The 15135-nt window shown below is 40.0% G+C and overlaps 2 non-coding genes across 2 annotated transcripts; one reads left to right on the forward strand and one right to left on the reverse strand.

Annotated features, from left to right (window-relative positions):
* Positions 1-1855: 1855 nt before the first annotated feature.
* On the reverse strand, positions 1856-1963 carry LOC130953903 (small nucleolar RNA R71). Its single transcript, XR_009076064.1, has one exon. It is a non-coding gene; the product is annotated as a small nucleolar RNA R71 (small nucleolar RNA).
* Positions 1964-13741: 11778 nt separating this feature from the next.
* Positions 13742-13845, forward strand: LOC130952177 (small nucleolar RNA R71). The gene has a single exon (XR_009074358.1). It is a non-coding gene; the product is annotated as a small nucleolar RNA R71 (small nucleolar RNA).
* The last annotated feature ends 1290 nt before the right edge of the window (positions 13846-15135 follow it).

The raw sequence follows: 15135 nt of genomic DNA on the forward strand, positions 1-15135 counted from the left end.
GGCTGGCTGAGAAGCCATGTCTAATCTTATTGGACCGAGGTTTCAACTGATCATCACAATAGCTTGTTGATTTCTATCAAACTTGCTATTGGAGCAATGATCTGCTGAGGCTTGGCTGGCCATTGGCCATGTCTAGTGTTTTGGACCGAAGCTTTCTTTGAAAGCTTGGCTGGCTGTGAAGCCATGTCTAATTCCTGGACCGGAGTCTTAGACTAGCATTGCAATGATTCCTGGAATTCTAATTAAGAATTCTAAAACCTTTGTTTTTTTTTTCATATAATTTTCGAAAAAGCACAAAAAAATTTCAAAATCATAAAAACCAAAAATATTTTATGTTTCTTGCTTGAGTCTAGTGTCTAAATTTAAGTTTGGTGTCTTGCATGCATTGTTTATTTGATCTTAGTTCTATTTTCAAGTCAATAGTACAGGGAACTGAAGATTCAGAACATGCAGCAGAGGAATTACACAGAAAAAGTTGGGCGTTCAAAACGCCCAGTGAAGAAGGACAAACTGGCGTTTAAACGCCAGCCAGGGTACCTGGTTGGGCGTTTAACGCCCAAAAAGGTAGTGCATTGGGCGTTAAACGCCAGAATGTGCACCATTCTGGGCGTTTAACGCCAGGATGGCACAAGAGGGAAGATTTTGTTTTCAAATCAATTTTTTTTCAAGTTTTCAAAGTTTTCAAAATCAAATCTTTTTCAAATCAAATCTTTTCAATCAAATCTTTTTCAAAATCAATTTCTTTCCTTTTTCAAAGATACTTACTAACAATTAATGATTTGATTGAACATCTCAAGTTTGTTGCCTTTTCTGTTGAGAAAGGTTTAATGTTTGAATCATATCTTTTCTTGTTAGGCAAGTCATTAATTTTTAAAATCAAATCTTTTTAAAATTGTTTTTCAAATCATATCTTCTCAATCACATCTTTTTAAAACCATAACTTTTCAATCATATCTTTTTAATCACATCTTTTTCAAAATAAGTTTTCAATCAAATCTTTTTAATTCCTAATTTCAAATTCTTTTTCAAAAATCACTTGATTTCTTTCCCACCCTTGGTTTTCGAAAATCAATTAAAGTTTTTCAAAATGTTTTTAAAATCTTTTTAATTGAATTTTCGAAATTTCTTCCCCTCTTCTCACATCCTTCTATTTATGGAGTACCACTCTTCCTCAATGCACAATTCGAACTCTGTCTGATTAAGTTCGAATTCTCTACTTCTGCCTTCTATTTTTCTGTTCTTCTGACACCTCAAGGAATCTCTATACTGTGACATAGAGGATTCCATATTTTCTTGTTCTCTTCTCCTTCATATGAGCAGGAACAAAGACAAAGGCATTCTTGTTGAAGCTGACCCTGAACCTGAAAGGACCTTGAAGCGAAAGCTAAGAGAAGCTAAGGCACAACTCTCTGTAGAGAACATAACCGAATTCTTCAAAGAAGAAGAAGACATGGCAGCCGAAAACAACAACAATGCAAATAATGCAAGGAAGGTGCTGGGTGACTTTACTGCACCTACTCCTGACTTCTATGGGAGAAGCATCTCTATCCCTGCCATTGGAGCAAACAACTTTGAGCTTAAGCCTCAATTAGTTTCTCTAATGCAACAGAATTGCAAGTTCCATGGACTTCCATTGGAAGATCCTCATCAGTTCTTAGCTGAATTCTTGCAAATCTGTGACACTGTCAAGACTAATGGGGTTGACCCTGAGGTCTACAGACTAATGCTATTCCCTTTTGCTATAAGAGACAGAGCTAGGACATGGCTGGACTCACAACCTAAAGAAAGCCTGGACTCTTGGGAAAAGCTAGTCAATGCCTTCTTGGCAAAGTTCTTTCCACCTCAAAAATTGAGTAAGCTTAGAGTGGAAGTCCAAACCTTCAGACAGAAGGATGGAGAATCCCTCTATGAAGCTTGGGAAAGATACAAACAATTGATCAGAAAATGTCCTTCTGACATGCTTTCTGAATGGAGCATCATAGGTATTTTCTATGATGGTCTCTCTGAACTATCCAAGATGTCTTTGGATAGCTCTGCTGGAGGATCTCTTCATCTGAAGAAGACGCCTACAGAGGCTCAAGAGCTAATTGAAATGGTTGCAAATAACCAATTCATGTACACTTCTGAAAGGAATCCTGTGAACAATGGGACAAGTCAGAAGAAAGGAGTTCTTGAGATTGACACTTTGAATGCCATATTGGCTCAGAATAAGATATTGACTCAACAAGTCAATTTGATTTTTCAAAGTCTGTCTAGAATGCAAAATGCACCAAGCAGTACTAAGGATGCTTCATCTGAAGAAGAAGCTTATGATCCTGAGAACCCTTCAATGGAAGTGGTGAATTACCTAGGAGAACCCTATGGAAACACCTATAATTCTTCATGGAGAAATCATCCAAATTTCTCATGGAAGAATCAAGAGAGACCTCAACAAGGTTTCAACAACAATAATGGTGGAAGAAACAGGTTTAGCAATGGCAAGCCTTTTCCATCATCTTCTCAGCAACAGACAGAGAATTCTAAGCAGAACCCCTCTGACTTAGCAACCATGGTCTCTGATCTAATCAAAACCACTCAAAGTTTCATGACTGAAACAAGGTCCTCCATTAGGAATTTGGAGGCACAAGTGGGACAGCTGAGCAAGAAAGTTACTGAACTCCCTCCAAGTACTCTTCCAAGCAACACAGAAGAAAATCCAAAAGGGGAGTGCAAGGCCATAAACATGGCCGAATTTGGAGAGGAAGGAGAGGAAGTGAACGCCACTGAGGAAGACCTCAATGGGCGTGCACTGACCTCCACTGAGTTCCCCAATGAGGAACCATGGGAATCTGAGGCTCAAAATGAGACCATAGAGATTCCATTGGACATACTTCTGCCTTTCATGAGCTCTGATGAGTATTCTTCCTCTGAATAGGATGAGTATGTCACTGAAGAGCAAGTTGCTAAATACCTTGGAGCAATCATAAAGCTAAATGACAAGTTATTTGGAAATGAGACTTGAGAGGATGAACCCCCTTTGCTCACCAAAGAACTGGATGACTTGTCTAGGCAGAAATTACCTCAAAAGAGACAAGATCCTGGGAAGTTTTCCATACCTTGTACCATAGGCACCATGACCTTCAAGAAGGCTCTGTGTGACTTAGGGTCAAGTGTAAACCTCATGCCTCTCTCTGTAATGGAGAAGCTAGGGATCTTTGAGGTACAAGCTGCAAGAATCTCACTAGAGATGGCAGACAATTCAAGAAAACAAGCTCATGGACTTGTAGAGGATGTTTTGGTGAAGATTGAAGACCATTACATCCCTGCTGATTTCATAGTCCTAGAGACTGGGAAGTGCATAGATGAAACCATCATCCTTGGCAGACCCTTCCTAGCCACAGCAAAGGCTGTGATTGATGTTGATGGAGGTGAACTGATCATTCAAGTGAATGAAGAATCCTTTGTGTTTAAGGCTCAAGGGTATCCCTCTGTCACCATGGAGAAGAAGCATGAAGAGCTTCTCTTAAATCAGAGTCAAACAGAGCCCCCACAGTCAAACTCTAAGTTTGGTGTTGGGAGGCCACAACCAAACTCTAAGTTTGGTGTTGAACCCCCACATTCAAACTCTAAGTTTGGTGTTGGGAGGTTCCAACATTGCTCTGAGTATCTGTGAGGCTCCATGAGAGCCCTCTGTCAAGCTACTGACATTAAAGAAGCGCTTGTTGGGAGGCAACCCAATGATTATATTTTATCTATTTTCCTTTGTTATTTTATGTTTTTTGTAGGTTGATGATCATAAGAAGCCACAAAATCAATTGAAAAAGCAAAAACAAAATGAAAAACAGGAAGAAAAATAGCACACCCTGGAGGAAAACTTGCTGGCGTTTAAACGCCAGTGAGGCTAGCAGTTGGGCGTTTAACGCCCAGTCTGGCACCATTCTGGGCGTTTAACGCCAGAAAGGGGCACCAGACTGGCGTTAAACGCCAGGAAAGAGCAAGAACCTGGCGTTAAATGCCAGAAATGGGCACCAGCCCGGCGTTTAACACCTGAATTGGCTCAAAACGAGATTTTGCATGCCATTTGGTGCAGGGATGACTTTTCCTTGACACCTCAGGATCTGTGGACCCCACAGGATCCCCACCAACCCCACCACTCTCTCTCTTCTTCACCCATTCACCAATCACCTCAATACCTCTTCCCCAAAAACCCTTCACCTATCAAATCTCATCTTTCTCTTCACCACTCACATCCATCCTTCATAAAACCCCACCTACCTCACCATTCAAATTCAAACCACTTTCCCTCCCAAACCCACCCATACATGACCGAACCATGAGCCCCCCTCTCCTATATAAACCCTTCTTCACCCCTTCATTTTCACACAACCTAAACACCACTTCTCCCCCTCTTTGGCCGAACACAAAGCCATTCCCTTCTTCCTCATTTCTTCTTCTTCTACTCTCTTCTTTCTTCTTTTGCTCGAGGACGAGCAAACCTTTTAAGTTTGGTGTGGTAAAAGCATTGCTTTTTGTTTTTCCATAACCATTTATGGCATCCAAGGCCGGAAAAACCTCTAGAAAGAGGAAAGGAAAGGCAAAAGTTTTCACCTCCGAGTCATGGGAGATGGAGAGATTCATCTCAAGGGTGCATCAAGACCACTTCTATGAAGTTGTGGACATGAAGAAGGGTCAACTTTGATCAAAGGTTGGACCAAGTCCTCATAAACATTTGTGAAGAGGGCGCTCAATGGAAGAGAAACTCAAGAGGGAAGCCGGTTCAACTGAGAAGGCATGACCTCAAGCTCATCACTAAGAAAAGGATGGAGCAAACAAGAGACCCCACTCATCATGAAATCCTTGAGATACCTCAAGGGATGCACTTTCCTCCACAAAACTACTGGGAGCAAATCAACACCCCCTAGGAGAATTGAGTTCCAACATGGGACAACTAAGGGTGGAGCACCAAGAACATTCCATCCTTCTCCATGAAATTAGAAAGGATCAAAGAATCATGAGAGAGGAGCAACAAAGACAAGGAAGAGACATTGAGGAGCTCAAGCACTCCATAAGACCTTCAAGAGGAAGAACAAGCCGCCATCACTAAGGTGGACCCGTTCTTTAATCTCCTTGTTCTTTATTTTCCTGTTTTTCGAAATTTTCATGCTTATGTTTATCTATGTTTGTGTCTTATGATCATTAGTGTCTTAGTGTCTATGCCTTAAAGTTATGAATGTCCTATGAATCCATCACCTTTCTTAAATGAAAACTGTTTTTATCACAAAAGAACAAGAAGTACAGGATTTCAAATTCATCTTTAAAACTAGCTTAATTAGTTTGATGTGGTGACAATACTTTTTGTTTTCTGAATGTATGCTTAAACAGTGCATATGTCTTTTGAATTTGTTGTTCATGAATGTTAAAATTGTTGGCTCTTGAAAGAATGATGAAAAAGGAGACATGTTACTGAGGATCTGAAAAATCATTAAAATGATTCTTGAAGCAGGAAAAAGCAGTGAATACAAAAAAAAAAGAGAAGGAGAAAAACGAAAAAAAAAAGAGAAAAAGAAAAAGAAAGAAAAAAAATAATAAAGTTGTAAACCAAGGCAAAAAGAGTGTACTTAAGAACCCTGGACACCTCTAATTGGGGACTCTAGCAAAGCTGAGTCACAATCTGAAAAGGTTCACCCAATTATGTGTCTGTGGCATGTATGTATCCAGTGGTAATACTGGAAGACAGAGTGCTTTGGGCCACGGCCAAGACTCAATAAGTAGCTGTGTTCAAGAATCATCATACTTAACTAGGAGAATCAATAAGACTATCTGGATTCTGAGTTCCTAAAGAAGCCAATCATTCTGAATTTCAAAGGATAAAGTGAGATGCCAAAACTGTTCGGAGGCAAAAAGCTACTAGTCCCGCTCATCTAATTTGGAGCTAAGTTTCATTGATAATTTGGAATCTATAGTATATTCTCTTCTTTTTATCTTATTTGATTTTCAGTTGCTTGGGGACAAGCAACAATTTAAGTTTGGTGTTGTGATGAGCGGATAATTTGTACGCTTTTTGGCATTGTTTTTAGTATGTTTTTAGTATATTTAGTTGAGTTTTTAGTATATTTTTATTAGTTTTTAGTTGAAATTCACTTTTCTGGACTTTACTATGAGTTTGTGTGTTTTTCTGTGATTTCAGGTATTTTCTGGTTGAAATTGAGGGACCCGAGCAAAAATCTGATTCAGAGACTAAAAAGGACTGCAGATGCTGTTGGATTCTGACCTCCCTGCACTCGAAGTGGATTTTCTAGAGCTACAGAAGCCCAATTGGCGCGCTCTCAACGGCGTTGGAAAGTAGACATCCTGGGCTTTCCAGCAATATATGATAGTCCATACTTTGCCCAAGATTTGATGGCCCAGATCGGCGTTCAAAGTCACCCTCAGAATTTCCAGCGTTAAACGCCGGAACTGGCACCAAAATGGGAGTTAAACGCCCAAACTGGCACAAAAGCTGGCGTTTAACTCCAAGAAGAGTCTCTACACGAAAATGCTTCATTGCTCAGCCCAAGCACACACCAAGTGGGCCCGGAAGTGGATTTTTATGTCATTTACTCATCTTTGTACACCTTAGGCTACTAGTTCTCTATATATAGGACCTTTTACTATTGTATTTTAAAATCTTTTGATCACTTTAGATCTCTAGATCATCTTTGGACATCTAGTTCTTAGATCATTTGGGGGCTGGCCTCACGGCCATGCCTAGACCTTGTTCTTATGTATTTTCAACGGTGGAGTTTCTACACACCATAGATTAAGGTGTGGAGCTCTGCTGTACCTCGAGTATTAATGCAATTACTATTGTTCTTCTATTCAATTCCGCTTGTTCTTTGTCCAAGATATCACTTGTTCTTCAACTTGATGAATGTGATGATCCGTGACACTCATCATCATTCTCACTTATGAACAAAGTGACTGACAACCACTTCTGTTCTACAAGCAAACAAGGCCCTAGTGTTTATCTCTTGGATTCCTGATACACGATGCATGGTTGATCGCCTGACAACCGAGTGCTCGCCTGACAAACGAGCCAGCCATTCCGTGAGATCAGAGTCTTCGTGGTATAGGCAAGAACTGATGGCGGCATTCAAGAGAATCCGGAAGGTCTAACCTTGTCTGTGGTATTCTGAGTAGGATTCAATGATTGAATGACTGTGACGTGCTTCAAACTCCTGAAGGCGGGGCGTTAGTGACAGACGCAAAAGAATCAATGGATTCTATTCCGGCCTGATTGAGAACCGACAGATGGATAGCCATGCCGTGACAGGGTGCGTTGAACATTTCTAATGAGAGGATGGGAGGTAGCCACTGACAACGGTGAAACCCTTGCATAAGCTTGCCATGGAAAGGAGTAAGAAGGATTGGATGAAGACAGTAGGAAAGCAGAGAGACGGAAGGGAAGGCATCTTCATACGCTTATCTGAAGCTCTCACCAATGATATACATAAGTATCTCTATCTTTATCTTTATGTTTTATTCATATATCATCTCTACCCATTTGAGTCTGCCTGACTAAGATTTACAAGGTGACCATAGCTTGCTTCGTACCAACAATCTCCGTGGGATCGACCCTTACTCGCGTAAGGTTTATTACTTGGACGACCCAGTGCACTTGCTGGTTAGTTGTGCAAAGTTGTGTTTATGCCATGGTAGTGAGCACCAAGTTCTTGGGGCCATTACTAGGGATTAATTGAGTTGTGAAAAGTAGTGATCACAATTTCGCACACCAATACCACCGACCATCCCACCATGCAGCACATTACGGAGCGATTCCGCACAATTAGGGAGCAGAGAATGGGTCAGCCACAGCAGAATCTGTTTGCCCCTTTGTCCACCACTGTTTGGGTCCCATACTATTCTCTGGGCCCTGGCACTTCATACGGCACACACATCTGACTCAGTGCTCAGTATGCGACACCGCCTTCGGTGGATTATGGCCTATTCTCCAATGCCTGTACCACCTGTTGCTCTAACTTACCAGCCTCAGTATCAGCCACATCCTCCTATAGACCCACGTCTTAGCAGACCTTAGCGACAGGCACAGCCTCTGCCATGTGGCACCGAACATCGGCTGTATTTCCCGGGTGATCACCACCGATGACATCGTTACTATTTTTGTATTTTCTTATTCTATATGTTTTTCCTATTCTATATGTTACCATTGATGTATCTTGATACATTATCCATGTTGTATTTTGGATCACTATTTATGTTACATTTTGGTATTGTATTGTATTTTAAGCTTTAGAATTCAAGTCCAACATAAATGCCGTCATCATGGATAACTTAAATCACATAAAATTCAAGTACAAAATATGCTTACTGAAAATATGATAAAGTGAATCATGACATGAATCACACAAGAACATAAAAGACGCAAACAACAACCACAACAAACACCTACAAAGTAGAGACTATAAACTAAGCCTCCTCCGTCGGCAGGTTTGGACAACCTTGTCGAGTATATCTGATTTAGCTGTAGAGACCACACCATTTCTCTTGGCGCTCACTGATAGCCATAAACTTGATAGCCACGATTTTAGGAAATTGCACGATCGGCAAAATTCCTTCCGGCAAGTGTACCGGTTATCGTCAAGTAAAAACTCACAATAGAGTGAGGTCGAATCCCACAAGGATTGGTTGAGTGAGCAATTCGGATTAGAAGTGTGTTCTAGTTGAGCGGAATCAAGATTTAGATGAGAATTGCGGAATGTAAAATTGGCGGGAAACGTAAATGGCAAGAAATTGAAATTGCGGAATCTTAAATTGCATGAATTAAAGAGCGAGAAGCTAAATTGCTGAAATTAAAAGGGGATCGGGGTGATTGCATGAATTTAATTGCAGAATGTAAAGAGAAAGTGGTAGATCAGAAATGGGGAATTCATTGGGTTTCAGGAGATATTGAGATCTCCGAATCAAAACATTTTTATCCCTTCCTCAACCAATGCATTCATTGAATTTTGCTTGGCAATCTTATATGATTGGATCCCAATCCCTTGGCTCACCAATTCTCTCTAAAAACAAACAAATTCCCAATCCCTTGGTTTAAATGTTCATAAGAAGAGATGATGCTCGATCACTGATTATACCACACAGTTTCATGAACCACAATTTGGTAGGATTACATGTCACAATATCCATCCAAACCCCAATTCAATTCACTGTGAGAAAGCTTCTCTAGCATGAATCCTCCATTCCTTTCCCAAGGTTCCGAAGGATTCCAATTATGGATAGTTTCTTTCCCAAGACAACTAACCAATGGAATTAGATCGAGAAGCTTTCTAACAAAATTCAAGAGAAAAGATTGAAGAAGAAGATAAAAACTCTTATTGATTCATTGAATTACAATAGAGCTCCCTAACCCAATGAAAGGGGGTTTAGTGAGTCATAGCTCTGAATTCAATTACAAAAAGTATGAAAACTAGAAAAATGATCCCCAAGTTCCCCAATTGTTCTCAAACTTAAATTCTATCCTATTTATACACTTTCGAAATTGAGCTTCTGTTGTGTTTCTTGGGCTTTGAGGCTTTTCCCTGATTTCCTTTTGCTTTGGGTTTATGATCCATAATCCTGATAAGGCTGCTGATCCAATTCTGTAACATTCATTGAGCTAACTTAGTGATAATCAAGTAATGACACATGACTCAACAAATTGAAATTCCAGACTCATCAATTCTTCAGGCCCAATCCCATAAACCATGATATTCAATTGGGTTTCATACCAGAGTACGTTTAAGTTAATGCTTGTGCTCAAATGCTAACTTAAACTGCAATATCTTTGGCCCAGAAACCTTTTCAATTAGTGGCGTTTAAGTTGCAGTTTAAGCTTAAACTGCAACTTAAACGTTGGACACTCCTGGAGGTGATATAAGTCGAACACGTTTAAGCTTCAGTTTAAGGTTAAACTGAAGCTTAAACGTGGAATGGAAGAAGGCAACCCTGGAGTGTGGAATTGTCGAACACGTTTAAGCTTCAGTTTAAGGTTAAACTGAAGCTTAAACGTGGAAATGGAGGAAAGCCATCCTGGAGGGTAAAGGTCGAACACGTTTAAGCTCCAGTTTAAGCTTAAACTGGAGCTTAAACGTGGAAATGCAAAACGCAACCCTGGAGGAGAATGGTCGAACACGTTTAAGCTCCAGTTTAAGGTTAAACTGGAGCTTAAACGTGGAAATGGCTCCCTGGTGCTTTCAATTCTGGCGTTTAACTTCCAGTTTAAGGTTAAACTGGAGGTTAAACGCCACTTTCAGCCCTTTCCTCAGCTTTCATGATTTTGGCGTTTAAGCTCCAGTTTAAGCTTAAACTGGAGCTTAAACTCCACATGTGATATTCAAGCTTCCTTTATTGATTTTGTTGCTTCCTTGCCTAGCCTCTTCTTCCCTGAAATCATCCAAACAACTGCATCAAAGTCTTGCAAAATTTCATGAGAAATCTTTCATTCATATCATTCAAGTAATATAACTAAAAACTCATGAAATTTGCATCAAAATCATACTGTTTGGATGGTTCATTGCTTTGTTATTCATTTAACCATTCTTGGTTACTTTAAGCTCAAGAAAATGCATAAAACAACTAAAACTAACAGAAAAATGCTAGTGAAACTAGCCTAAGATGCCTTGGCATCACAACACCAAACTTAATACTTGCTTGTCCCTAAGCAAGTCCTGAGTTACTTGAGAAGAAAGTATGAAACAGAAAGCAATTACATTGGCTATATTAGCAAGCATTTGAAGTTCATCAGAAGGGTTTTATGCAGAAAGTTGCAGCATCACTTTTTCATTCTGATCAGGTAAGATTATCACTTTTTCATTGCATCCATCAAACACTGCTATGGCCTCTTGTTATTCTTATGTCCTTGGCACTTTTCCCTTCTTTGTTTTCTTTTTCTTAGAGCTCCTTTGCTCCTTGTTTGCTCAGTGTCATGTGTTGCACAAGCCTTTGGCATTTTCTTTTTCTTATCAGTGCACTACACATATCCACTACAGGCATTTTAGTTCACATTTCTTCTTGAGACATTGATGCCCAGCACCTCTTTGTGTGACTAAATGTTTTGTATTTAGGTTGCTCTTGATAATGGACTTTTGGTTGATAATCCCGGGTTAGTTAACCCAAGTTACCAAGTGTTGAAACACTCCTCAGAACCTATTCATCCAAGCATATCCTTAATACATAAACACCACAGGCATTTGTCTCAGAAGTTCAAACCATTGGTGCCTAGCTTATTTTCTCAATTTTTTTGCTTTTTTTTGGTTGCCCTTTTTCAGTGGCTTTTTCTTCTTCTTCTTCTTCTTTCTTTTTCATGGCCAAAGACATTTATTCATCAAGATCCATAGACAGTATTCAAACTTCTACACAAAAATGATAATTCTACACTCAATTTCCAGTGATCTGACTAAACAATCAAGCATGCATACCACCACTTAATTCTACTTGATTTGTCACTAATTGAGCCAAGTTACTTTTGTTCAAACTTTTCTTTTATTTTTTTGGAAACAGAACAAGCATGGCAAGCATTTGTTTAAGAAGGTGAAGTTATATCCAAACATCTAGGCATTCACTTTATTCAAAGCAGTAAACAGACAAACATACTAGAAATTTCACATAAAACTTAAATGACTTAAAATGAAAGAAAGCTCATAAAGACAATTCACAAACTATTATTTGATTATTAAGGAACAAGACCACCTCTCATTTGTTGCTTGGTTCTTCTTGATTCTTGGGGTCCTGTTTCTTCTTGCTTCTTGTCTCTCTTTGACCACTTGTACTTCCTTTGTCTTTTCTTATGAGCTTTGTCTAGAATCCAGCTTTTTTCATTGTTTCTTCCACTCTTCCTGGCAATTTCTTTACAATTCTTCCCTCTCTCTTGAGGATTTCTTCATTGACCTTTATGCCAGGAGGATCCTTCTGATCTGTTTCTATTGATTCTTGTGGCTTTAACTCTTGCAATTCTTGTTTGCCTTCCAAGGACTGTTTCAGAGTTTCAGCTGCTGGGTTGCTTTCCTCCAAACACAGATGGCTACTATCATCCTTAGGCTTTTCAGGTTCTGGTTCAGGCTCAGATGCAGGTTTGAAAATATGGAAAATGAGCTGTTCATCATGTATTCTCAAAATTAGCTCTCCTTGTTCTACATCTATGAGCGCTCTAGCAGTGGCTAGAAATGGCCTTCCCAGAATGATAGGGTGTAAGTAGCTTTCCTCCATGTCCAAAATGACAAAGTCTGTGGGGAAGAAATAATTTCCCACTTTCACCAGCACATTCTCAACTACCCCTTCAGCTTGCTTCTGAGTTTTGTCAGCCAGTTGTATGATTACATCAGTGGATCTCACCTCATTCAGTTGTAGCCTCTTCATAAGTGTCAGAGGCATCACATTTATGCTAGCTCCTAGATCACAGAATCCTCTATCAATTTTTGTTTCCCCTATGATGCAGGGGATATGAAAACTTCCTGGGTCTGTTTTCTTAGAGACTATGTCCTTCTTGATGAGGGCACTGCATTCTTTGTTCATTATTACAGTTTGTCCTCCCTTCAAAACTCTTTTCTTGCTCAGCAATTCCTTCAAATACTTGATATGTGTAGGCATCTGCTGGAGAATCTCAAGGAACGGAATATTGATATGGAGAGACTTAAATGTCTCTAAAAACCTTGAATATGTTTTCCCTTTTTCACCTCCTCCTAACCTCTGAGGAAATGGTGCTTTTAGTTGGTATGTTTCCAGCATGCCTTTATTTTGCAGTTCCTTGGCTTGCTCAGTTTCACTTTCCTGCTTAGCTTCTTCCACACCTTCCTTCAAGATTTTTGGCTCCTGTTCTGACGGTCTGATTCCTTCTTCTTCTGAGACCTCCTTCAATATGGTGATGGCCTTGCATTCTTCCCATCTCACTGCCTTTTGTTCCCCTTTAGGATTCTTTTCTGTGTCACTAGGGAATACTGCAGTTGACTTGGGGGCCTGTTGAGATAGCTCTCCTACTCGAGACTCCATCCTCTTGAGTTTTTCACCATGGTTCCTTAAGGTAGATCTCACGTCATCCCTAAAGCTTTTCAACTCACTTATGTCCTGACCCATGGTTGCAAGCATTCCTTCTATCCTATTTAATTGATCTTGAAATTGTTGGTTCGGATTAGGTTGGGCAGGTTGATTATTTTGGCCATGATATGGTGGTTGGGAGTAAGTGTTTTGTGTGGCTTGGTATGATCTTTGGTTGGAGTTTTGGTATGTGGAATTGTTATGTTGGTTGGGGTTGTAAGGTTTGTGGTTTTGTGGTTGGGTTTGCTGGTTTTCCCACCCAAAGTTTGGGTGGTTTTTCCAGCCTGGGTTGTAAGTGTTGGAATGTGGATCATATGGTTGCCTTTGTTGATTTCCTACATAATTGGCTTCTTCCCAATCACCTCCTTCATTGCTTACCTCCTCTTGATCTTGTGTGTGTATTGCAACCACTTGATTTGTTTCTAATTTCCTGGTGAGCTCTGCTAGTTGCTTGGCAAACACCTTGTTTTGGGCTAGAATTGTATCAACATGGTTCAGCTCCATGACTCCCTTAGTTTTGTGTCTCTCTGAAGCATAGTAGTACTCATTCTCAGCCACTGTCTCAATCACTTCAATGGCTTCTTCCACAGTCTTTTTCCTGTTCAATGAACCTCCTGATGAATGGTCTACAGCCTTCCTTGATTCATAAGAAAGTCCATCATAGAAAATATGCAATTGCACCCAGTCATGGAACATGTCTGGTGAGCATTTCCTTGTCAAATCCTTGAACCTCTCCCATGCCTCGTAGAGAGTTTCACCATCTTGTTGTCTAAAAGTCTGAACCTCAGATCGAAGCCTATTGACCTTTTGTGGGGGGTAGAAACGTGCCAGAAACTTGCTTTCCACCTCATCCCAGGTTGTTAGGCTCCCCCTTGGGAATGATTCCAGCCACTTAGCTGCCTTGTCCCTAAGTGAAAATGGGAACAAGAGCAATTTATAGGCATCTTCCTGGACTCCATTGGACTTCACAGTGTCGCAAATTCTCAGGAATTTTGTGAGATGTTGGTTTGGATCTTCATTAGCACTCCCACCAAATGAACAATGATTCTCCACCAGTGATATTAGCTGTGATTTGAGTTCAAAATTGTTGGCCTGAATGGGTGGTTTCTGAATGCTGCTACCACAATTCCCAGAGGTTGGGTTTATGTATGAACCAAGAACCCTCCTCTCGGGAATGGCATTGTTTCCATCAGCTCTCTCATGGTTGTGAACTTCTCTATCCATGTTGAGATCTAGAGCTTCCTCAAAATTGTCCTCAGATTCTCCTTCAGATTCTTCTTCTTCCAGTACTCTCTTCTCTCTTGCTTCCCTTCTAAGTTTATGAAGGGTCCTCTCTGGTTCAGTATATGGATGAGTTGATGTCTCTCCTCTCCTACCTGTCATACAAGAACACAGCACAGGCAACAAACAAGTGAAATACTCTTGGTTAATGGAAGAGTATGGTTAGAGCAGTTGAGGAATTAATTCAAATAGTTAGTGAGTCAGTGAGTTAGTTGCTTGAATTTAAAGGCATAAAGAAAGAAAGCAAGTAACAGAGTGCAAAAATTAAAATTCAACAAGTAACTTGAACTGAATTAACAAAACAAGAAAAATGCTCAATCTAGTTAACTTCCAATTTGAGAATTGTCAATCGAAAACCAATCCCCGGCAACGGCGCCATAAACTTGATAGCCATAAACTTGATAGCCACGATTTTAGGAAATTGCACGATCGGCAAAATTCCTTCCGGCAAGTGTACTGGTTATCGTCAAGTAAAAACTCACAATAGAGTGAGGTCGAATCCCACAAAGATTGGTTGAGTGAGCAATTCGGATTAGAAGTGTGTTCTAGTTGAGCGGAATCAAGATTTAGATGAGAATTGCGGAATGTAAAATTGGCGGGAAACGTAAATGGCAAGAAATTGAAATTGCGGAATCTTAAATTGCATGAATTAAAGAGCGAGAAGCTAAATTGCTGAAATTAAAAGGGGATCGGGGTGATTGCATGAATTTAATTGCAGAATGTAAAGAGAAAGTGGTAGATCAGAAATGGGGAATTCATTGGGTTTCAGGAGATATTGAGATCTCCGAATCAAAACATTTTTATCCC

Source organism: Arachis stenosperma, chromosome 9, assembly GCF_014773155.1.
Source record: "Arachis stenosperma cultivar V10309 chromosome 9, arast.V10309.gnm1.PFL2, whole genome shotgun sequence".
Lineage (NCBI taxonomy): Eukaryota > Viridiplantae > Streptophyta > Magnoliopsida > Fabales > Fabaceae > Arachis > Arachis stenosperma.